A 25,032-nucleotide genomic window follows, 5' to 3' on the forward strand; every position below is an offset into this window, starting at 1 on the left:
TCTCCAATCTTCTGAGCATAGTAATATTAGCTAAACAGAAATTTCCAGATATCAGAATATCTTCACATACAATTTTTTTTTTTGATTTTTTAGAACAACCCAATGAGGGAGATTAAAAAGACTGAATTGTGGCTAAAGTCTCACTACAGAGTTAGATCGTTTGGTTTTGAATTTCAGTCTCAGCATTTACTAAAATATGTTCATGGACAAATTGCATTGCTTAATTTCTCAGTGCCTCAGTTTTCTTCTTTTAGGACTGAATATAATCGTAATTCTATCCTGAATTTATATATCTGTGAGGAGTCAAAAGTAATAACACATGGAAATGGCACATAGTAACACTCAATGCATATTGCTAGTTGTTAATTATTTTTTGTATTTTTATCATTTATCAACAGTACTATGATTCCCATTTTCTAAATGAAAACCTAAATGCAATCTATAGACTTTAATGTTTCTCTAAGGTTCACATAGTAGATAGCAAAGCTTGGATTCAAAATTAGATTTTTGGTTTAGAGATTTTGTTTACATTCTAGTCACACTTATTTAACTAATTTGACGCAATCATATTCTAATCTGTGTCTTTAAGGTTATTTTAGCAAAAGGTTGTTTGTTTTTTTCCTATAGATTGATATAAATGGTTCAGGAAAAAAAGACTGGCTGAGATTGGGAGAGGATATTGAGAATAAGAAAGGAAGACAAAGAGAAAGCAAGCAACTGAGAAGGTACAGTGTAATTAGAGTAGGTGGCAGGGCAGCTGACTGAGCTGGCGGAGGGAAGTGAGTGGTTTGCTCAGGAAACAGGAGTTATAGTGGCCAATCTGGTGCTGTTGTGGAGCTCAGATTAGACTTTTTGTACAAATTGGATTTGGAGAATTAGAGCAGGATTGTAAGACCACCTACTGAAAGGAAGAGTATTATAGGAAATCTATAAAGTCCTAAATTCAGCATTTTTTTCCTAACTGAAGAGAAAGCAAAATCAGAACTGTGTGACTTTGTTGTTTTATAATTGAAATGACTGAACTGTGGATTTGAGAGACTGCTGACTTTAGGGAAGTCGATGTGGTAAGTTATTTTAATGGTTTTTGTGTATCATATAGTTCCCCCCTCCCTTTTTTCTTGAAATAGGTGGTTTCTGTCATATGCTTTGATATAGTTCAGAGTCTCACAATCTGTTTTAGGTTTGTTGACAACTCAAGTTTCAGTTTCCAGCAGCATATACTGTTTGTGTTTGAAATGCGTCTGAGGCTTGGCTCAAAATGTTTCTCTCATTTCAGAATGTGGTATGCAAACTTCATTATGTTTGCCTTCATTTCTCTAACCTTCACATGTGACTTATTATCCTGAGAATAAACCTTACGGGTAAGTCTGAGCTAACAATTTTTTTCTTCTTAACATTGGATATGTTTTATTGAAACTTCAAATATAAATTTTCAAATATAAATACTCCCTAAAAAGTACTGCTTTGTTGTTAAGCTATTACCAAATATCCTATTTAATATTATTTAGGAATTCCCAAGACATCTTATTTAGCACATTATAGTAACCATAAGAGCTTTAAAATAAAAAGAAATTTCCTCTATTTAGAGCAATCCAGAAAAAATGAGGTGTGGGCAACAGAGCATTGATATTAGTATCACTAATTATGAATAGCTTCTCTGAGGAGAACCATTTTAGGAAAACTATAATGGGAAGTAGACATAACAACTATTTCAAGTTCTTATTTTTTTGTTTTGTTTTGATGCCAAAGATGTCAAGAATTTGTTTGCATTGTTTACTTCCCATGATATAAATATACTTTAGTTGTTTTAATTCCTCTGCTGTGAAGTTTATAACTCTTTAGATTGACTGAGATGAAAATTAAGATTAAATGAGAAAACCTATGACAATGGCTGATCCTTGGTAGAAGCTTATTATATGTTTGCATATCTCCACCTATGCTAGGATGCTAATAAAGTCCCCCAAATTGTGTTTGCAAGTTGTCCTTTATTTTAATAATATTTTTAAATGCTTTATGAAAAACACTTATTTGTTACTTAAAGAACAGTTCAGAGATAACTAATGAGGCAATGAGGAAAAGTTGTTTCAAAACTAACATGTAGACTGCCAGAAGCTCTAAAGAGTTTTAAAAAAAGAGAAGAGAATGGGGAAAAAATTGCAGGTGGAAAACATTGCTCGTTCTTTCTTATCACCATCTGTTCCTCTGGGGGATAAAAATATGTCTGAGATGTAGAAAGTATTATTAGAATTTGGGAATAGTGGAATGGAAAGACAGAATGTCCAAGTAATGATAAGTGAAAGTGGGAAGAGAACATGAGTTTCTAGCAGTTTGAATAGTACCAGAAGTAAAAATAGCAATAAAATAATAACAATATTACAGCAACCAAATACATTGAGCTTTTACTGTATCCATCCACTGGGATAACAGCTTTATATGTGTTAATCCATTTAATCATCATAACAACTCTATGAGGTACATACTACTTTTTCTAGTTTACAGATAAATTTAGAGAGGTTACTTTCCAGGATCACACACCAGATAAATGGTAAGGTCAGGATTTAAACAATGCTTAGTCTAACTCCTAAGGTCCTAGTCTTAACCATTACATTTTAACATTTGGAACCTTGGGTCAAGTATGAAGTTCAAATGTTCTCTTCTCTAACTCTCAACTCTGTATCACCATCAGCCGTATGTCATCCACTATTTAGTCAGTCTTCTCTCCTATTCTGTTTCTAATATTCATGTACATTCAGTTAGTCTCTTGTCCTCCTTGCAAATTTTCCTTCCTATTTGTTTTTGAATACCTTTCTTTGGTAATTAAACTCCTCTCCCTATGTTGAAGGTAACTCTTTATATGTTCCCTACTACCTGCCCTATCATATAGACTGCAGAGTTATAACATTGGATTCAACATGTCTATTGGTACCTTGTCAACTTTTAAGGGTCCAGCTCTCTAGGCCTGATAATCCCACCAGAGTGAAATGGCCTACACATACTAGTTGCTTATGAATGGTATCTGTTCCGACTGGTTGGTGTCTGTGCTAAATTAGTTGTTAAATCTTTTGTGTGCCATTTCTGAAGCTATCATTTCTTTGTTGAAAGCTTCCAAGTCTCTCTTCTTCTTTCTTCATATCTAATTTTTTTATAGCCCGAACTCAGTATATTCCATATTAGCTCTTCAGTTTCCCTAAATCAATCTGCCTCTAGGTTGCACTATGCATGATAATGCCATTGTCATTGTTCCACTCACTAAACTTTAAATCATAGAGTCCTCTTTGATTCTTCTTTTTCTCTATTCCCCTACATCTGATTAGCTACCATTTCTGTAGAATCATCTCCACCAAATCTATTGCATCTCTCCTCTCTATATCAATTCATTATTGCTGAATAACAATAATTTATTATGTCTCATATGTCTATGGTTCACTAAGTAGTTCTTCTGCTGATTTAGCTCTGGAACAATCATTCAACTAACAGTTAGCTGGTAGGTCAACTCACATGGTTAGAATGGCTAGGGCCAATTAGATCTCTCCATGTGGCCTTCCCAGTTATCATCACAACACAGTGGTCTCAGATTTTCAAGAGATGTGCAGATGCTAATCAAACTTCTGTTTGTGTTTGTGGCTTGTTTGCTGACATCCCTCTGGACAAAACAAATTATAAACCAATTCCATAATCTATTTAGGAAGAGATTCCACAAAAATATGGATACTGTCAAGTGTCATTCATTGGGTGGCACTTATTGTTACAGTTTACCACAGTCTCCTAATTTTCATTTTTACTGCTGAAGTCATAGTTCAGATTTTCATCACTACTCTGTTTTACTACTGCACAAGTTTTCGATTGTTTCTATCTCAGTTCTCTTTGCCTGCCAATCCATCTGCTATACTACAAAAGCTCCAGTCATGTTACTTTCCTTTTTAAAAATAAACAAATGAATAAAAACCTTCTATAACTTCTCATAGCTATCAGAAGAAAGTCTGCTTTCTTCTCTCTGACTTTGAGAGCCCCCCAATATAACTTTCCTAAGTCCTATGGCTCCCCTACTTCTAACTCAATGTTCTACAAAACTATATTAATTTCTTGCTATTGTCCTTGCCTAATTCCTACAATTGCTATATTTTTTTCTTGCTTAAAAGCCATTTCACCTTATCTCTTTTCATTAAAATCAAATCCATTCTTCAAGTCAGTTTTACCTTCCTGTATTCCCATCAGTTACAAAGGATTTTCCTATTAGTGAAATCCTAAAGCACTTTACTCATCTCTCTCTTAAGATAGTGATCATATCCTTCATTTTATTATTGTTATTTGTATTTGTGCATGGACATGTCCTTTCTCAGACTTAGTATGAGAAAGGTGCTACAACAGTGTGGTCCAATAGAAATATAATGAAAACCACATATGTAATTTAAAAAAATTTAGTAGCCATATTAAAAGAGGTAAAAAGAAACTAGGAAATTTAATGTTAATAATAAACTTTATCTAGCCTAATGTATCACAAAATATTATCTCAGCATGTAAACAACATACTAATTAATTTTTTACATTGTTTTTCATGCTAACTTCAAAATCTGGAGTGTATTTTACATACATATCATATTTCTGTCCAGATAAATCATATTTCAAGGGTTCAATAGCAAAGTGTTGCTTTTGGCTACCATATTGGACATTACAACCTGAGAATTCTATGAGAAACATTGGTGTATTACAGAGAATGTTGACTCGTGGTAGGATGATTATCAGATTTTGGCCTTGTTACTTAGTATATGAGCCTGAACAATTTATTCAGTCTCTCTTAGCCTTAGTTCCTTTATGTATACAAAGTTTTTGCAAGGATTAGAGTTGACTGTATTACACAGTTTCTGACATGGTGTTCATTTACTTAAAAAAAACCAATGTGGACATGACCCAACCTACACCAATGTCTTGCAAAATACCTGGATTTTAGAGTCTGTATATTGTAACCATTTATTGATCACATAAGCCATTATGCTGTTTGTTTTGCAAGGAATATTAAATATGAAGTCTACCTTTAAGAAGATTGGTCCCAGAATGATGGCCATATAAATACTTATTTTTTACAATATAAATCAAATATCACTTAATAATACCATATAAGTTAAAAAGCTGTCTTACCGAGGAGTCATTAACTATTCCTGGGAATATCAAGGTAAGCTTCATACAGACGCTTTTTCAACTGCATCTGAAAGGAAGAAAAGTTACCAGATATTCAGGGGTGATGGAAGGGAACCATAGAAAGTTAAATAAAGTGCATGAAAGTCATGGAGGAATAAAATTCCTTGTAAAATATGAATAAATTTTAGTTTTGCAATGGATAAGTGTTAGGGACTTCATGTTTGTGTTCCACCCCACCAAAAATTCAAATGTTGATACCCCAACTCCCAATGGAATGGTATTAGTCTATGGGGCCTTTGAGAAGTAAATACGTTAAGGTGAAGTCATGGGAGTGAAGCCCCCCTGATGGGATTAGTGTCCTTGTAAGAAGGGAAAGAGACTGAGATTTTCTTTACTCTACACCATGTGAAGATGCAAGAAGAAGGTGGCCATCTGTGAACATGGAAGGGGGTTTTCACCAGACATTGGATCTTCTGATATTTTGGTCTTGGGTTTCCCAGACTCCAGAAATGTGAGAAATAAATATTTAATTATAAGCCATCCAGTCTATGGTATTCTTGTTATAGCAGCTTGAACTGAATAAGAAAATAGGACACAGAATATATTCATAAAGTAGGACACAGAGTATATTCATAAAGTGGGTGAATATGGACCCACTTTGGGTCCTAGAAAGGACCAAAGGAGAGCATTAGGATTCATAGAGTGCTCTTGGTACCCCCTCCAAAAAGCTAGTACTTCCTCATTTTTCATCATCTTAATAAATGGTATCACCAAATACCTATTTCTTTAATACTTCTCTTTCCCTCATTCTTCAGCTTGAATCTATGTATAAACCTATTGCCTTTCTACCTCTGAGATGTATTCTGTCAGTGCAGCACTCCAAGCCACTTACTACTTTCCAAGACCACTGAAAAAGCCTAACTGATCTCCTTGCCTTCACTGTTGTCTTCCTGTAATCCAGTTTCTTCACAGAAGAGGAAGAATGATTTTTTTTAAGTAAATCAGAATCTCTTACCTCCCCTTCTTTGAGCCCCAATGGCTTTCTCTTTCATTATGTTCCAAAGGGTGCTACATGATCTGGCCTACCTCTCTGACCTAATCTCGTTTTACTCTCCCCTTGATCACACATTATTTAGATGCACTGCCTTTATTTTATTTTAGTGTCACTGAGTATTCTAAGCTTTTTTCTACCTGGGCTTTTACTATTGCACTTTCTTCTATCTAGGTTGCTCTATCTTCAAATAACGGGCTCCTTCTAATCCTTCAAATTCTACCTAAAAATCACTTTCTCCGGGATACCTTCCCTGACTATTCTAGCTAAAATACCCTGATGGTGAAGTCATTTTCTATTTTATTACACTGTTATTTCATATTAGTTCTTACTGCCATCTTAAATTGTTTTATTATTATCATTATTTACTCATGTATTTTCTTTCCTTTCCATTAAAATATAAGCTGCTCGAGAATAAAATCTTGTCTGTCTTGTTCATCATTGTATCCTGAATATCATCCTTGTGCTTTAGCAAAAGGCAGACACTCAGTTAATGCTTGTTGAGTGAATGGATCTTTTTCCCCACATGTACTATATTCTCTCTAGTAGGATTTCATGTATTAAGAAGGAAAATGGATGTGAATATATTAATCTAGTGTTTTTTCAGGTATAAGAGATATTTGGTTATAAGAGATAAGAGGGAAAAAAAGCCACACTCTATTGCTATAGCCAATGAATTAAGCAAAGGATTTGATAGAGGGGGCAGGGGGAAAGGTCTGTTTCCTCAATTCATGATCATTCATCTTCCAAATAGTTTCTTAAATCTTAATGTAGAAACTTCAGTAACTAAAAATATTGGTTGTGATACCAGAACTGAATTGAATATTCTGTTTCTTTTTGAAATCGAAACATTGCAAATGTTTGCAGTAGGTAGTTAAGGCAATATTTTGACTGTGAATTCAGTTGGCTCTAATTGTTATTTTCCTTCTATTAGTGTAGGACTTTAGAAATAAGATCTAATCCTGTTAAATAATAATTGCTTACAGACTTTTTATATGTATATATATAGATGTGTGTATATATATATAAAATGCAAGATGTTTAAAAAGGTTAATATTCCCTCAATAAGGAAAACATTGTTATAAAATGTCATTTAGATCAGCTCTAATAAGTAACCAACTTGAAAAACTCAGAAATGCATAAAAAAAAGTATACTTAAATAATTATAATATCATTACAATCAACATTTTTTTATGTTTTAGAAGATTCTCATTAACCTTTTTGTCAAAGGCATTTCTAAGAACTCAGAAAAGCATATTGAAAAACATGTTTGTTGCCATTAACACCATTTGCCCAGCTATGCATCTCTAATATATGTCTGTATTTCTTACATATGGTGTTTCTAACAATTAGTTAGGGGTAGCTGATTTAATGATTATTCCCATACAAAGTCATAACACTTGGGTGCTTTTTACAATATAAAGGCCCTTTTATGTTTAATAAGTTAAAAACTAAAAGACACAAATTATGCAGTCTATAATAATTAATTATCTGGAGCTCACAGGAATCTTCTCCTACATTCCCTATATTCTTTTTTTCATTCTCTTTCCAATGGCTTTCACATGATGATGTTGTATGTCTTTGGTTTCCTCTCTTAACCCCTAATACAAATGGATGTTTATGTAGGGCTCTCATGACACCATTTACTCCGAGTTTTCTTCCTGATCCTCTAGCTATTCTCCTTCACCTTGACTGTAAATGTGGAATTTATTAACGCTTTCATCTAGGTCTTCTTATAAATTTCAGTTGTTTTATTTTAATGATTGAATAAGAAAATAGAAGCCATAACTTGGAAGCTCTCTCTTCTTTTCACCCACAAATCTATCTATACTTGCCCCTGTCATTTTCTTCTATTTTCTTTTATGATGAACAAAGTGCACTTCATTTTACCAAAGTCCATTCCCTCCATTTTTACCTTTGTGAGGACTTTATTTCTTAAATTATCCTTTCTCTTCAGATTTAACAGTCTTTCTTTTTCTGACAGATTAGTCCCCTCAGATTACATATATCACATTAGAATCTTTCAACTAAAATATCCGTGACCCTCAGTTTTTCTCTACTTAGTCAAACTGCTGAGTTTTCATCACATAGTCTCAACATCCTCAACACTAGTCATTTTTCCTCTCCTTACTGTTCAGTTTCCATCATCACTTTATTTAATCTGTTCTTGTCAACATAAAATATTTGTTACTCATACAATGTACCTTTTTTATCCTCATCTTGCTCTACTTCACAATAGGATTCAATATGGAAAGACACTCTCACCTCCTCTCTTCCTTTGGCCTCTGTGATTGTACTCTCTCCTTGTTTTCCTTCTCTCTCACTAATTGCTCTTTTTCAGATTTTTTTTTTATTGTTTTTGACCTAAGAACTCATTTGGATCTAATTCTCTTTCTTTTCAATCCTCTCTTTAAAGTGTTTGCCATCATTTCCACGGATTTAAAACACATACTTTGGCATGGAGGCATGCATCTTGAAAGCAGATCTTATCATGGACTTCAGCCTCACATTTACTTTACAAGAGATGCTTCACATCTCTACTTCACTGTTTCACAGACATCTCCTACTTAACATATCCAAACTGTGACCTTCAATTTGTTTCTTCAGGAAGCTTTTTGGTATTCCCCACTGCTCTGTTTCACCACTTACTAAGATACCTGAGGTATTTCCTTGATTTTTTTCCCCCTTCTCTTAACAACTTGCCCTACTTCTTCATATAAACCTTAGCATGATCTATGAATTTTTATCTTCAAACTATCTCTTAATTCCTTGCACTTTTTTCTTGTATCCTCTTCCACCTCTTCATCCAGGTCATCATTATGTCTTGCCTGTGTTCCAAAACAACTTTTCTCCTGTTTGTACTGTTTTACTTCCTCAATTGATTTTACTACAAACCACAAAATAATATTCATAGTATGTAAGTCAAATTACAAACTCACATGCCTTACACTATTACATTTTTATTGCATTTAGACTAAAATCTCAACTCCTCATGATAACCTACAATACTACACATTATCTGGCATGAACCTAGCCCTCGAACCTCAGCTTTGCTCTTTCCCTTAGCAATCCCATACCCTCAGTCATGATGGCCTTTCTTCATTTACTTGAATGGGCCATGTTATTTTTCACCTTGGAGATTTTTGGGGATGTTTACCCCCACTTATTTTGGAATGCTCCTAACCCAGGTTTTAGTATGGCTGGCTCCTATTCTTTATAAGTGGTCCCATAACTCAGTGACTGGCATCACCAGTCATTCAGTTCTGCAAGCAAGAAATCTGGTCTCATCGTTGAAACCCTCTTCTCATATGTCACTCAGACCATCATGCATTCAACATCACATTCCTAATTTCCCTTCTAAATATTTCTCGACTGAGTTCTTTTCTCTCTCCACTGCCACTGTCTAGCCATGCTTTTGTTAAATGACTAAAATCTCTTATTTTGCCAACATTATTACAAAGAAAACACCACAGACTCACAATTTAAAACCAGACTTTACTGTTTGTAACAAATGCATTGCAGGATGGATGCAGGGAGTCCAAACACAAGCCACGGCCTGGGAACACCTCACAGCAGTTTTGTAACACATCAGAATTACATGCTTTCTTTTAGGTAAGATTGTATACAGAGAACCCTTTTAAGAATTTCCTGGTTGTTAGCAGGGGAGTAGGGTAACCATGATAATCAGGTATGTACATCCGGGAAGGGAAGATGAACATTATGGACTTAAGGCTGCAAACTTCAAAAAGGATATTTGAAAGGGATTCAATGATGGGATAGCAGTATTTGTACAGGGAGCATATGTATATAGAGGTTAAAGAGCTTGCCCAGGAGAATAAAACATCAAGGACATCTATTGAAATTGTTACTATTAGCATATCAAACTGATAGAACTTCACATTCTGTTGACTATGGAGAGGCTCGCTTCAGCATCAGCATCTACCTTAGCCCTTCCTCTAATCATTCCATTGTCTACTGTGCATCCAGAATGGTCTTCTCAAATCAGAAAACCACCACCAGCACCACCACCTTTCCCAAACCCTGTCAATGGATTACCACTTACCTTAGAATAAAAGGCCAAAATTCTTAACAGGGCTATTAGAGTTTTCTGCATCTGAAGCCTCATCTCCCAAACTCTCCTCTTCAACTTTTTTTTTTTTTTTTTTCCTATAGCCATACTAATCTTTCAGTTACTCAGATTCACTGAACTCCTTTTATCTCCTCAAGTTCAACTCTGGGAAATTCTGCCTCTTCTTCTTGGAAGGATCTTTTCTCACCTCTTTCCCTAATTAACTGCTATTCATCATTCAATTCTTAGTTCAAAGGCCACTCCTATAAAGTCATTTATCCAGGATTAGGTCAAATTCCCCTACTATTGTCATGACTTTCTGTACTTTCCTTCTTACCACTCACCATAAATCTATAGGACAGTGTCTATTTTGGTCTTTATTGAATCCTCAGTCACAGGACAGGGTCTGGCAGATATTATTTAAGAACTCAATAATTATTTGTAAGATAAAGTGACATAATGAAAGAGAAGAAGAAAAGAAACATGTCAATTTTTGAGAAGTAGAAACTTAGTGAATATAAGGCCTTGGAATAGAGTTATTCCCCTCATCCTCAGTCTAATTCTTCCCACATTTCACCAGTTCCTGATTACCTTGATTTCTCAGGTCATAAATGTCCTGGGATCTCAATAGAAGCAGAAGAAGTATAGACATACCTCAGAGATATCGTAGGTTCAGTTCCAGATCACCATAATAATGTGAGTATCTTAATAAAGCCATTCACAGAATTTTTTTGGCTTCACCAGTGCATGTGAAAGTTATATTTATAGTGTAATCTGTTAAGTGTACAATAGCATCATATCTTTCAAAATGTACGTGCCTGTTTGAAAAAATACTTTATTGCTAAAAGAGGCTCTCATCTGAGGCTTTAGTGAGGCATAATAGTTTTACAGTAATAGCATCTAATATCACTGATCGCAGATCACTGTAATAAATATAATCATAATGAGAAAGTTTGAAATATTGTGAGAATTGCCAAATGTATGACAAAGTAACAAAGTGAGCAGATTCTGTTGGAAAATGATGGCTTTAAACTTCCTTTGTACATGGTTGCCACAGACCTTCAATTTGTAAAAAGTGCAATATCTGCAAAGCACAACAAAACAAGGAACGAGATATGCCTGTATTTGAAAAAAAATCAGCATTCTTCTGTCAACAAATGAAGTATAGAAGGAATGTACCTGAACATAATAAAAGTCGTACAGGACAAGCCCATGGACAACATCATACTGAAAGGTGAAAAGCTGAAAATTTTTCCTTTAATATCAGGAACCTCACCTCTCCTCATTTCTATTCAAAATAGTATGGGAACTTCTAGCCAGAACAATTGGGCAAGACAAAGACATAAAAGACATACAAATGAGAAAGGAAGAATAAACTTGTCTCTGTTTGCAGATGACATGATTTTATATATGGAAACTCTTGAAGGTTCCAGCAAAAATCTGTTAGAATTAGTCAAAAAATTCAGTAAATTTACAGAGGACAAGATCAACATGAAAAAATCAATACAATAACAACAAGCTATCAGAGAATGTAAGAAAGCAATCCCATTTACAACCGCACCAAAAATAATAAAATATTTAGGAATAATTTAACCAAGGGAGTGAAAGATCTGTATGCTGAAAACTGTAAGACATTGAGGAAAGAAATTGAAGAAGACATAAACCAGTGGAAAGATGTCCTATGTTCTTGGATTGGAAGAATTAGTATTGTTAAAATGTCCATACCACCCAAAGTGATCTATTATCAACAGTGCAATCCCTGTCAATATTCCAATAGCATTTTTCACAGAAATAAAATTCAATCTTAAAATTCCCATATGGAATCAACGAAGACCTTGAATATCCAAAGTCATCTTGAGAACGACAAAGAAAGCTGGAGGCATCACACTTCCTTATTTCAAACTAAATTTCAAAACTACAATAATCAAAATAGTATGGTATTGGCCCAAAACTAGGCAACAGAACCCAGAAATAAACCCTCACATATGTGGTCAAAAGATGTTTGACAGGGGTGCCAATACCCATCAATGGGGAAAAGACAGACTCTTCAATAAATGGTGTTGGAAAATCTGGATATCCACATTCAAAATAATGAAACTGGTCACCTGTCTTACATCACTGAAACAATTTTATTTGAAATGAAAGATTAAATGTAGAACCTGACAGCATAAAACTAGAAGAGAACCGGAAAATGCTTCAGGATATTGGTCTCAGCAGTGATTTCATGTATATGACACCAAAAATCGCAGACAGAAGAACCCCAAAAGTAAACAAGGAGAACAAGATCAAACTAAAGAGTGTCTGCATAGCAAAGAAAACAGTCAGTAAAATAAACAAGGCAATCTATGGAATGGGAGAAAATATTTGCACATGGTGTATCTGTTAAGGAGTTAATATTCAAAATAGATAAGGAACTCTTACAACTCAGTAGCAAAAAACCCAAATAACCCAATTTTAAAATAGGCAAAGGACTGAGTGGACATTTTTCAAAGAAGACATACAACTGGCCAGAGGTACATGAAAAGGTGCTCAACATCACTCATCATCAGGGAACTAGCAAATCAAAACCACAAGATATCACCTCACACGTGTTAGGATGTCTGTTATCAAAAAGACAAGAGATAACAAGTGTTGGCAAAGATGTGGAAAAAGGTAACCCAGGTATACTGTTGGTAGAAATGTAAATTGATACAACTATTACGGAAAACAGTATGAAGTTCCTCAAAAAATTAAACGTAGTACTACCATATGACCAAGCAATCCCACTCCTGCATATAGATTCGAAAGAAATGAAATCAATATCTCGAATTGTTATATGCACCCTCACGTTCAGTGCAGTATTACTCATAATAACCAAAACATAGAGACAACCTAAATGTCTATCAGCAGTGAATGGATAAAGATAATGTTATTTGTCAACTTGAAGGGCATTGTGCTGAGTGAAATAAGCCAGGCAGAGAAAGACAAATCTTGTATTGTATTACTTATGTGTGGTGCGTTAAAAAAAATTAGAATTGAACTCATAGAAAGAGAGTAGAAATGGTAGCTGTCAGGGCCTGGGGGCGGGGGAGGGGGCGGCAAATGGAGAGATATAGTCCACAGGGTACAAACCTTCAGTTATAAGGTGAATGAGGATCTACTGTACAGTGAGGTCACTATAGTTGATAATATGGGATTGTACACTTGAAATTCATTTAGAATAGATTGTAATAGTGCTTACCAAAAAATTTTTTTAAAAAAGGGAGTTAACTATGTGAGGTGATGGATGTGTGAATTAAATTGCTCTTGGCAATTACTTCATAGTGCTAATGTTATATCTAATCATCACATTGTACATTTTAAATATATAAAGTTTTATTTGTCAATTATTCTTCAATAAAGCTAGAAAAAAATCATGGGGAAGTCAAGTACCTTGAGAAAACCCCATCACGTTTCTAGGATTTTCAAACCATAAGAGCTGTCAACTCTTTGGTACGCTATACCCTTATTATGTCAACCAAGTACTCCTAAACAGGCAAAATGATGCCACATGGTCTAGGTATAATACATTTGAAATCTGTTTTTTCTTTGTTCACAGTATTTTCTAATCCTTTTCTCATGTGTAATAACTTGTTAACAGTTTCTTCCTTTAGATATTTCATTTTATCTACAGAAGTAATTCTGCCTATGAATACTGAGTTATTTCTCTTCTCATGGAAGGGAAAGTAGCTATTTGTGTTGAAGAATTATTATTTGTAATTAGACTTCCATTTGTAACTCAAAACTGAGCCAACAAACACCATCATAGAGTATGATGGATAACAGAATGATTGGAACATTAGCTCATGCCTTTGCAGAGTAATCTCAATATTATGATGATCAGGATCATTTTTTATTATCATTCAGCTTCCAAATAGAGTGCCTCTAGATGCTGAACCAATATGTGATATACGCTTCCAAAAAGACACTTATGTTCAATAAACCAAATCTCTAAAGAGATTACTTTCTGTGGTATGTAGAGATAAGTCAGATGGTTTTTGCAAAGGATAGAAAAGTCTTCACGTATTTAAACCAAAGTTTTTAGAACATTTGCATTTTGTTCTTATGGCTGTATCAAAGCAGTTTCCTTCCTTCCAATATGAAAGTGTGAAAAATATGAAAAAATTTCAGGGTCTTTATTCAGGGCTAGTTCAATTGACTTAATATTTCTTCTCTTTTGTTTCCCACTGCAAGCCTCTTAAAAAAATAATAAGTCTAGAGATAAAGGAAAAAACATCTAGATCCCTCAGATGTAGCTTAGAATTTGTTGCAGAAAATTATAAAGTTTTAGAAGAAATCATTCAAGGGCTCCAATAAAAACAATACTTCAAAAAAAAAAAAAAACAGAATGGAAAGTGATAGATTAAAAGACCTTTAAAGGTCTTTCACAAGAAATTGAACAGATCAGATGGGCAGATGTGCAGTCTGTTTTCTCTTTTTGTCCTTGAACATAGACTCTGGGGAAAAAAAAGTGTGGGTAAGAGCCACTCACATAATTTGTTTTTAGGTAGAAATGGGTGTCTTGAAAGTGTTTAGGTCCAAAGAGCACGATTTACACTAGAATAAAAGGTAAAATATGTATTATTTCTCTATAATAGCAAATCTGCAAAATACAACTGATATTTTGGAATACTTTTCAAGGTCTTATTTGTTATAAAATGATTATATGTGCATCAATTCAATGAATGGACATTTTGGAAACACTTCTTTGAAGCTCAGTTTCCTCACCTGTAAAATGAAAGGAATATCTATTGTTTTAGTCTGATGTATCAAATGAGAAATTGTATATAATATACTAATCATTATTTCTGCCTAAATGCATATTTCTTCATGTCCTCAATAAAGATGTGTTTCTTATTCTTTTTTTTAACTTTATTTATTTATTAAATTTATTTTTAAACTTATTTATTTATGGCTGTGTTGGGTCTTCATTTCTGTGCGAGGGCTTTCTCTAGTTGTAGCAAGCGGGGGCCCCTCTTCATCGTGGTGTGCCAGCCTCTCACTATCGCTGCCTCTCTTGTTCTCTGCGGAGCACAGGCTCCAGACGCGCAGGCTCAGTAATTGTGGCTCACGGGCTCAGTTGCTCTGCGGCATGTGGGATCTTCCCAGACCAGGGCTCGAACCTGTGTCCCCTGCATTGGCAGGCAGATTCTCAACCACTGCACCACCAGGGAAGCCCTGTTTCTTATTCTTAGTGCTGAGGTCTGTCAGCCTAATACTCTCCTAAAATCTAACTCAAGGAAGAAAGAAAATCACAGAACATTGGAACTGGAGCAGAAAGTAACATTCAACTCTAACTTGAACTCTTGTCAGGGTCAGTCTGTGTGTGCTTACCTGTAAAAGTCAGTTGACAGAAAACCTCTCTGTCTTGAGTTTAGTACTTCTAATTCAGTTCTAGGTCATAGGATCTGTAGGAATGCCTCTATCAGAAATGTCAGCTTAGCTTTGTATATTATCTTCCATGTGTTCTAGGGCCGCGAGTAAAGATTAAGTAAATTCTGTAGCTTACAATGAAAGCACATATCAATCAATCCAACATACGTTTATTAAGTGCATAGGACTCTTTTAGGTACTTTGAAACATGTAACCCATGTTTAAGTAGGAGTCTAGTTGTGAGAGCAAAAGAAAACTATGTGATACATTAATAAAAATAGAGGAAAATATTGTAACAGTGTGCATAATGAAGTATGGGAGGAGGAAAATGATGCCTGAGAAAGCTTTGTGGAAAAGGAAGGGCTTGATATATAGATGAGGATTTGTAAGGAGGAGAAAAGAGGGAGGAGTATTCCAAGAAGAAAGGAAGTGACAGAGGCACAGAGGAATGAAAGAGACTGTGTGGTGGTACTAAATAGATTAGTTGATTAGTGAGGCTGGAGAGGGAGATTTATGGGATACGAGGGGAAAATAGATTGGATAGGTAGAAAGAGACTAATATCAGAAAAACACATTTCCTGTCAAGGCTTTCCTAATAGATTTGGTATATCAATACCAGCAATGGCATTACTGACTATGTAGAAGATTACTTTCTATGCAAGACCTTTAAATGTTTCTGTGGGGAAATTCTAGGAACTATCATTCCTTAAACTGATAGTAATACAGAGTTAGTTTATTAAGTTTTAGGTTACATTAATTTTGTGGTCTGCTTCACTCCTCCTACTAGCCCCAAGCTGTGTAGTTTAAATGAAACTGAATTCAACACTTGTAGTCCACTTGCACATAGGTCTGCCAATCTTTGAATCCTTTCAGATTTGTGTAAACCTACATCTGTCAATCCTCACTCCAGGCTACTATTGTCATGTGTTGAAATCACTGATTTTGAATGACAACCTACTTCCTGCTTACTATTTTTATATCACTGAGGATGGAAATAACAGAACTATCCCTTGATTTAACTGTCAGTCCAGTGACACCTCAAGCATACTATAACATTTTACAAAGCCCCTCAATCTGCCAGAAATGGATGGTTTTAGTAATATTGCTGGCTTTGTAGAAGATGAAAGTTTAGCTACGAAATGTTTTCCTGTACCAAAATGAGTATTAATACATTTTTAAAAATTAGAATAGAGACTTACATCCAGCAAAACCCTCCTCCAATGAGAATAAACTTAATTTTTTTTTTCATTTGAGAAGGAAAGGCATTATTTGGTATAAGGATTTTCTGCTTTATAGTCTAACGATACCAAATTAAAGAAGAAATTGGTATTTATTTTTTGTTGTTGTTAAAAAAAAACAACAAGGAAGAAAAATAAAAAGGACTAATATCTACACAGAAATTTTTCTGAGTAAAAGAAAATATTTTGTGTAAATACAGTTTCATGTTATAGAGGTTTAATTTTAGAGGTACTATATGGAAACATTTTCAGTGTGCAGGCTTAGAGGTGTTGCTACATAAGAGTCCATCTTCCCAGATCCTGGGGTGAAACTTACTGAAAAAGCAAACAAAAATGTAAGGAAGACACAAATCAAAACGATTACCTTTATTTAAAAGCTAATAATGTGGGCTTCCCTGGTGGTGCAGCGGTTGAGAGTCCGCCTGTCGATGCAGGGGACACAGGTTCGTGCCCCGGTCTGGGAAGATCCCACATGCTGCGGAGCGGCTGGGCCCATGAGCCATGGCCGCTGGGCCTGCGCGCCCGGAGCCCATGCTCCACAACGGAAGAGGCCACACAGTTAGAGGCCCGCGTACCGCCAAAAAAAAAAAAAAAAAAAAAAAAAAAGCTAATAATGTAAGAGACTAGTTTTTATCAGCAGACGAGCGTCATTCTTAATATTGAACCTAAGAATTAGATCAATGTTTACACTCAAGAGCCTGAACTGGAGCAGGGCTCCCCTGGACGGGGCAGAGCCTCCCTAGAAGAAAAAAGCAGAATACCTTTATCAACCGACAAGAGAAAGAGAAGGAGCCAGGCTACATGTGTGCAATATTTCCTTCCAAACTCATCAAAAAGACTTTACCCACTTCCTCTAGCGAGTGAAGTGGCAGAGAGACGCCAGAGTGTTCGGTACATGTAGCTATTCCTCAAAATAGAAAAAGAAGATGAATAGAGAAAAATAATCTCCTTCATACGTTTCGGTGTTTTGAAAGTACAATAAGTGTGTTGTGTTAAAGTCAATAGTTTTAAAGAAGGAAAAATAATATGAAAAAATAAAGAATCTCAATTATAGTTTCTATATCTTTTCACTGTTCCTTGCTAGTGACTCAGTAATAAATATTCAGAGCTCTCTCTAACAGTTCATTTGCTCTGGAATTCCTATCCATGCCCCATGATTGTCTTTGATTTTTCTCTCCCTTTTGGAGCCTTCCTACCCTTATGCAACATTTGGTCACGGAAAACTCACAAGAATAGCATCCCACAATTTTACAATTTTACTCTCACAAGTTCTTCCATTAAAACTTTTGTTGTTGTTGTTGTTGGGGCTTCCCTGGTGGCGCAGTGGTTGAGAGTCCACCTGCCGAGGCAGGGGACACGGGTTCGTGCCCTGGTCCAGGAAGATCCCACATGCCGCGGAGCAGCTAGGCTTGTGAACCATGGCCGCTGAGCCTGCGCGTCCGGAGCCTGTGCTCTGCAACAGGAGAGGCCACAACAGTGAAAGGCCCACGTACCGCAAATAAATAAATAAACTTTTTTTCTTTTTGTTAACTCATCTCAACTAGTAACATGTTTGTCTCTCGAAGGACATACTAACTTCATTACAGTAAACGTGAAAGAGGGTTTACTGGGGAATGTTACAAACACAACACATATAATGCTTCACAGTTTCATTAATCCACAAAGAGTGATGCTTTGGCTGGCACATCTGGACTGGGTGACCACAGAAAGTGCTCAGCAGACAGAGACCCCCACTTCCCCAATGCAATATAAATATGGGAGGGAGCAGCCAATAAGTGGCTTTGTTAGAAAATATGACTTCTGAGTCCAGCCTCTGGTATTCCCTGTTCTTCCATTGAGCTCACTTAGACCTGTGGAGTCAACCTTCTTAGTAAGCTATCAAAAGAAAAGAGGAAATGAGTCCTCAAAGAAAATAAAATTTATCCCTTCTTACTGCCTCAAAATCTTAGTAGGTGTTAATGGCTTAATATATTGATAGTTTATATTAACTGAATTAAATTTTAATGATTATTTTTAAAAATCTCCTGGAGATAATGTCTTAACTCAGAGGTGTGACTGCAGTGGTAGGAATATCTAACAGGGAGGATATGTAGGTAGACTCTGAGCAGTCTTCCAACTGCCAAATGTCAGTCACTGACTACCACGTCACTTCCCACTAGAGGGTAAAGAATACTCCGAGTGTCAGAATCTGCCATAATCTACTTACACGTCAGCTGAAAAGCTGCGTGGAAGTATGTTTGTTTTCTATTTAGCAGTAACATACATATTCCACAGATGTACTCATGAGTGCAAATGAGAGAATGTTTCATTTTCTCTCTCAAGGGTACACTTAACAAGGAGCTAAGATCTTTTCAATTGGCGACGTTTAACATGGGACATATTCTGGTAAAGGCATGGCTAAAGGAGTGATAAGAAGAATGCTTACTTTTTATAATGTGATTATTTAGGTTGTGGAGGAAAGGAATATTTCCTCTATGATGCATCATTTAGCATAATTATTGATTATTTTTTAGCTATTTATATGTGGATGTCATTTGGGTATACAGAAACAAATTACTTTTAGGAGTAAGGAGAAAATTTGTAATTTTCTAGGTAGGATGACTGTGTAGTCACATAGGTTACAAATGTGTTTTTTAACTTATCAGGACAATCCCCTCCCCCTGCCCCTTTTAAAATCAAAACCTCCTGTGGAAAATCAATGTATAAAACTCTAATAACGAGGCTCCTCTCTTTGGAATTGTGGTGGGATATTTGGGAGCTGGATTGCCCGCCCTCACCTCCTCCCTCCTTGTCCAGGAACACTTGAAAGCATCTATAGGGGCATGATATGTTGCTTTTAAACTTAAGTACAGGAAGAAATTTTGTAAATGCTATATTTTTGATTTTTAAATTCAATACCTTCTGTGGAAAATGTTTTTGAGACCTTTAAAAGTTACAGTGTTCGAAAGAATATTATGAAATAATCTGTAATATGTCAAAATGTTCTTACTATTTTTAACAGCAGCATTTTTATACAATATATTATGTTGAAAATAAGTGGAATGTAACTCACAGGGAGTGTGAAAAGCTGAATAGTTTTTAGCTGCAATAATGCTACATAATCAAGAAACTCAAAATCTTGGGAGCTTAAAACAACAAATGCTGAATTTTCCTGCTTCGAGGTCTGCAGGTTGTTTGAGACAGCTCAGCTTCATGATGTCGTTTACCTGGGCTTGACTTCAGGCTGTGAGTTAAAGTCATGTCTGATCCATTTTCTTCAGTCAGTGGCCGCTCAAGGTATGTTCTTTTCATGATGCAAACAGAAATACAGGGACCAAGTCTTGTCATGAAAGAACATTTAAAGTCTTTGCCTCAGTGTGAAAGTATTCCATTGATTAAAGCAAGACACATGGACAAGCCTAAGAGCTCTATTAGTGGCTTTGAGTAAGAAGTAATGCCATTTGAGTAAGCAGATATACTGTGTATACTTTAATAGGAAGAATTGCAAAGCCATATGGCAAAAGACATGCATGTATATTTCTTTAGCATTGACAAACTACAGAATTTGGAAGAATAACCCAGACCAAAATTATCAAAGGCAAGTACAGACAAAAACCAAACTCAACATTTATCATGGACACTTCAAGACAAATAGGGTATACTAAATCCACAATGTACTTATTAGACAACATACTTACAAGTACATGCACACTTTCCACTACCATAATTCTAAGATTATGTAGTTTCCTTTTATAGTTAATTATTATAGTTAGCAATAACTTTTAGTGATAATTCCTTCCAGGGTATTATCCACATGAGCCAGAAGATTCAAACATGTGCATGTGATGAGTATTTATTGTTCATCCCTGTCAAGCATCCCCTCCTCCTTTAGTGGTAACAGTACATAAGTTTCCTGGTAAGAAACCACACAGAGACCATGTTTCACCCATTCTGTTAAGGCACAGTTAGCCTTATTTCTCACCTGCAGGGGTAGGCATGTGATCTATGCTGGAACAATCAGGACATTCCATTCCCTTGTTGCATTGTTTGGTTCAGGGGTGGGTTTATATGCCGAGCCAGACCAATTAAGAGTCAGTCTTGACTCTTTGGCTTACATTGTTGGGAAAGAGGTGCTTACTTTTTTCTCTGAGTTTGCCACTCTGCTGGGATGTAAGCTTGACACTGCGTTTGACCAGTTTTGCCACTGTGTGGGAAAATCCTGCCTGAGAATGAAGCCAAGACACTGGAAAGCAGAGCCAAGAGATGGAGACAGAAAATGTCTTGAGGTTTCTTTGAGCTTTTAATTCCAGTCCGAAGCCATCTGTATCCCTTAACTTCCCAGTGACAAAGCTAACAAATTGTTCTTGATTGTTTTTGCCACTTGAAATCCAAAGCATTCATACTAAAACCTTTGCTTCTTTTTGCTCTGTGGTCTCTCTCCAAAATTTTCTTTTTCTGGACTCACTTGTCATATCACTTTGCTAGCACACACATGACCCCTCATTTCAAGGGTCATGTACTCCATGTCATCTTAATGTTTCACTATATCCTGGACTCACACTTAATTCATTTGTTATTTCTCCTGAAAGTGCAGATTTGCTAAATAAAAGGGGTTCTTTAGCCAATAACTTTGTTTCCTCAGTTAGGTTTCATATCAACTCTCTGGTCTCAGTGAATATGTGTCTGAAGATTCACGTTTCATTGTATGTCTCAAACTCTGACTCCACTCATTTCCTGTGGCACTGACAGCTTGCCCTCAAAGTCTTCCAGATTCTCTATCTGGAAGATGTGATGCCATATCTCAGACATGATTGTATTCTCCTGAACCGTGTGGCACCAGCCATCTTCCTCCTTTACATTGTGGCTTCCTTGATGCCTGCTAAGCTACCATGTGAAACTGTCTTTTGACTAATATAGACCACCAGCCCCTTCCATGCTGATGCAATTTCTCCTTGTGCAGAGACCATGCTGTTGAGGCCACACTTCCACGCCAAAGCCGCTATTAGAGCTCTTTAGTGCCAAAGTTTTTTTCTGTTTGGGAAGAATCTCTTTCCTGCAACACTATGTTGCATAAGTCTCAGATCAGTGTTGCCTTTTAATTCAAATGTATCACAAAGAATTTCAGTATATATGCATTTGTTCCTTCTCCAGACTTTAGCAATCAGTCTGTGGGAATTTGACCACAATCCATCTGAGAGACAGAGGCATTAGAGGACTCAGACTCCTCCCTCCTTTCCCTTAACCGTTTGATCAGGTTTTGCCTTTATTTCTTTATGGGTTCTTTCTTCAAGGTTTCCTGATTTCTTGGGAAAGAGAGAGGTCTTGTCTCTCTCAGTCCTTTTTTATTGGTTGAATTGTATCATTATTACAGCTTCTGATCATGTTGAGAATCCCTCCACTAAACATTTCTGACTGGATACACTGCGCTCATGGATTTTTATGTACATTAAATTTACAGTCTGAATTCTACGATACCACTCCATTATCTCTTCTTATCCTTAGAAAAACAACAAACAAATATATCACTGTAAATTAAGATCACAGAACCTCAACACTTAAATAGAATGGAGCATACCCTGTAGCCAGGCAGAAAAGCAGAAACACTTTAGAATTCTCAATGGTTCCATCATTCACTGTTAGAAATTAGAGCGCTGTTAGAATTATTTCAATCATCAGATGTATTCTTTGTTTCCTTTTTTGATTATAAGGAATTATCACTCTGGACTCACTTTGGCACCTAACCCTGCTGCAAACCTCCTGCCCAACCTACCTATAAATCATTCTACTGAGAATAGACTTGTTGCTTCGCTTAGTTAACCTAATGTATTTACAAGATTAGCAATACAACTTAAATGCATCAGTGCTTATATTTTGAAATATGCCTTATCTCAGTACTGTGATCATTAGCACTTAATACCTTACCGTATCATATCTGAACTCAAAGTTTTTCACAGTGACACTGCTTTTGATGGTAAAACCCAGTTTCCAAAACATCCAGGACATCAGGAAAGATGTTCTGGTACAAGACCGTCACCTAGGGGTTTGCTCAGATGTTCTGTGGTGCAGTGGTGGACTGAATTAGTCTAAAGATCTTATGTCTGGTCAGATTTGGGTCCTGTGATTATGTCCTAATGGAAGAGAAGCCACAGAATTACCTTCTCTAAACTTAATGTCTTGATGTAGCTAATATTCTATGGTTGTACGTTTTATTAATATCTATCCACCTCAGAATAAAATGTCATACTGAATTTCTTTTTTTATTTTTTCATTTTATTTATTTATTTGTTTGTTTGTTTACTTATTTATTTATTCATTGCTGCACCTGGGCTTTCTCTAGTTACGGCGAACAGGAGCTACTCTTTATTTATTTATCTATCTATTTATTTATTTATTTATTCATGTTTGGCTGCATTGGGTCTTTGTTGCTGTGCGTGAGCTTTCTCTAGTTGTTGCGAGCAGGGGCTACTCTTCCTTGATGTGCATGGGCTTCTCATTGCACTGGCTTCTCTGCTTGCAGAGCATGGGGTCTAGGCGCACGGGCTTCAGCAGTTGTGGCACGTGGACTCAGTAGTTGTAGCTCACGGGCTGTAGAACACAGGCTCAGTAGTTGTGGCTCATGGGCTTAGTTGCTCCGCGGCATGTGGGATCTTCCCAGACCAGGGCTCGAACCCGTGTCCTCTGCATTGGCAGGCGGATTCTTAACCACTGTGCCAGCAAGGAAGTCCTCATATTGAAATTTCTTAAGGGAGAAACTTAAATAACTAAAAACTTTGGTTGGGACTGAAACCAGAACTGAATTGAATATTCCGTTTCTGTTTGAAATCGAAACATTACAAATGCTTGCACTAGATAGTTAAGACAATATTTTGACTGTGAAATCAGTTGGCTCTAATTGTTATTTTCCTTCTATTAGTGAAGGACTTTAAAAAAAGATCTAATCCTAGTTAAATAACACATGATTACAGACTTTGTAGATATATATAATGCCAGATGTTTAAAAAGGTTAATATTCCCTCAATAAGGAAAACATTGTTATAAAATGTCACTTAGATAGTATTGCTGGGAGATTTTATGGCTGTTCTTCACCTGTTTAACATTTTTACTGATAGTTCTTTTCAGATTACAAATAAACAGTTTGTGCTCTAAGTATGTATTCATTTTAAAATTTACTTTGTAAAATATGCTTCTTACAGGAATACAGTTTTACTTTACTCTCCCTTTTATCACACACTGTTTAGCTGTGCTGACTGTGTGTGTGTGTGTGTATGTGTGTGTGTGTGTGTGTGAGAGAGAGAGAGAGAGAGAGAGAGAGAGAGAGAGAGAGAGAGACTTGAGTATTCTAAGCTTTTTCTTACCTTGGGCTTTTACTATTGCACTTTGTTCTGTCTAGATTTCTCTTTCTCTGATCTTCAAATAACTAGCTCCTTCTAGACCTCCAAATTCTAGTTGAAAATCACTTTCTTGAAGATACCTTCCCACATTATTCAGTCTAAAATACCGTGATGGTGAAGTCATTTTCTATTTCATTACACTGTTATTTCATATTAGTTCTTATTGCCATCTTATTATTATTATTAACTCATGTATTTTCTGTTTTTCCACTAGAATGTAAGCTGCTCAAGAATAAAATCTTGTCCATCTTCTACATCATTGTATCCTGAGTATCATCCATGTGCTTAGCAAAAAGCAGGCACTCAGTTAATGCTTGTTGAATGAATGGACTTCTTCCCGCCTGTACTATATTCTCTATATTAATGTACAGGATTTCGTGTACATTAAGAAGGAAAATGGATGCAAATTTATTAATGTAGTGTTTGATCAGGTAGAAGAGATATTTGGTTATAAGAAATAAGAGAGAGAGAGGAAAAAAAAAGCCACACTCGACTGCTATAGCCAATGCATTAAGCACAGGATTTGATGGAGGGGGGAGGGGGGAGGGGAAAGGTCTGTTGCCTCAATGCATGGGCATCCATCTTCCAAATAGTTTCTTAAATCTTAATCCAGAAATTGAAATAACTACAAATTTTCTTTGAAGGTGAAACCAGAACTGAATTGAATATTCTGTTTCTTTTTGAAATTGAAACATTACAAATGTTTGCAATAGATAGTTCAGGCAAAATTTTCACTGTGAATTCAGTTGGCCCTAATTGTTAATCTCCTTCGTTTAG

At 35.9% G+C, this 25,032-nt stretch overlaps 1 protein-coding gene across 2 annotated transcripts in view; it reads left to right on the plus strand.

Moving 5' to 3' along the window:
• The first annotated feature begins 665 nt into the window (after window positions 1–665).
• LOC136138746 (pancreatic alpha-amylase) overlaps window positions 666–25,032 on the plus strand; it is a 35,288-nt gene continuing 10,921 nt past the window's right edge. Inside the window, exon 1 of one of the 2 annotated variants that reach the window (XM_065897574.1) lies at window positions 666–725. The gene's annotated coding sequence lies outside the window, so the exon portion shown is untranslated. Of the gene's footprint in view, window positions 726–817; window positions 1,065–25,032 lie in introns of those variants that run through there. The other variant, XM_065897583.1, reaches the window with a different exon arrangement.

This window comes from Phocoena phocoena, chromosome 1, assembly GCF_963924675.1.
Source record: "Phocoena phocoena chromosome 1, mPhoPho1.1, whole genome shotgun sequence".
In the NCBI taxonomy this organism is placed as follows: domain Eukaryota; kingdom Metazoa; phylum Chordata; class Mammalia; order Artiodactyla; family Phocoenidae; genus Phocoena; species Phocoena phocoena.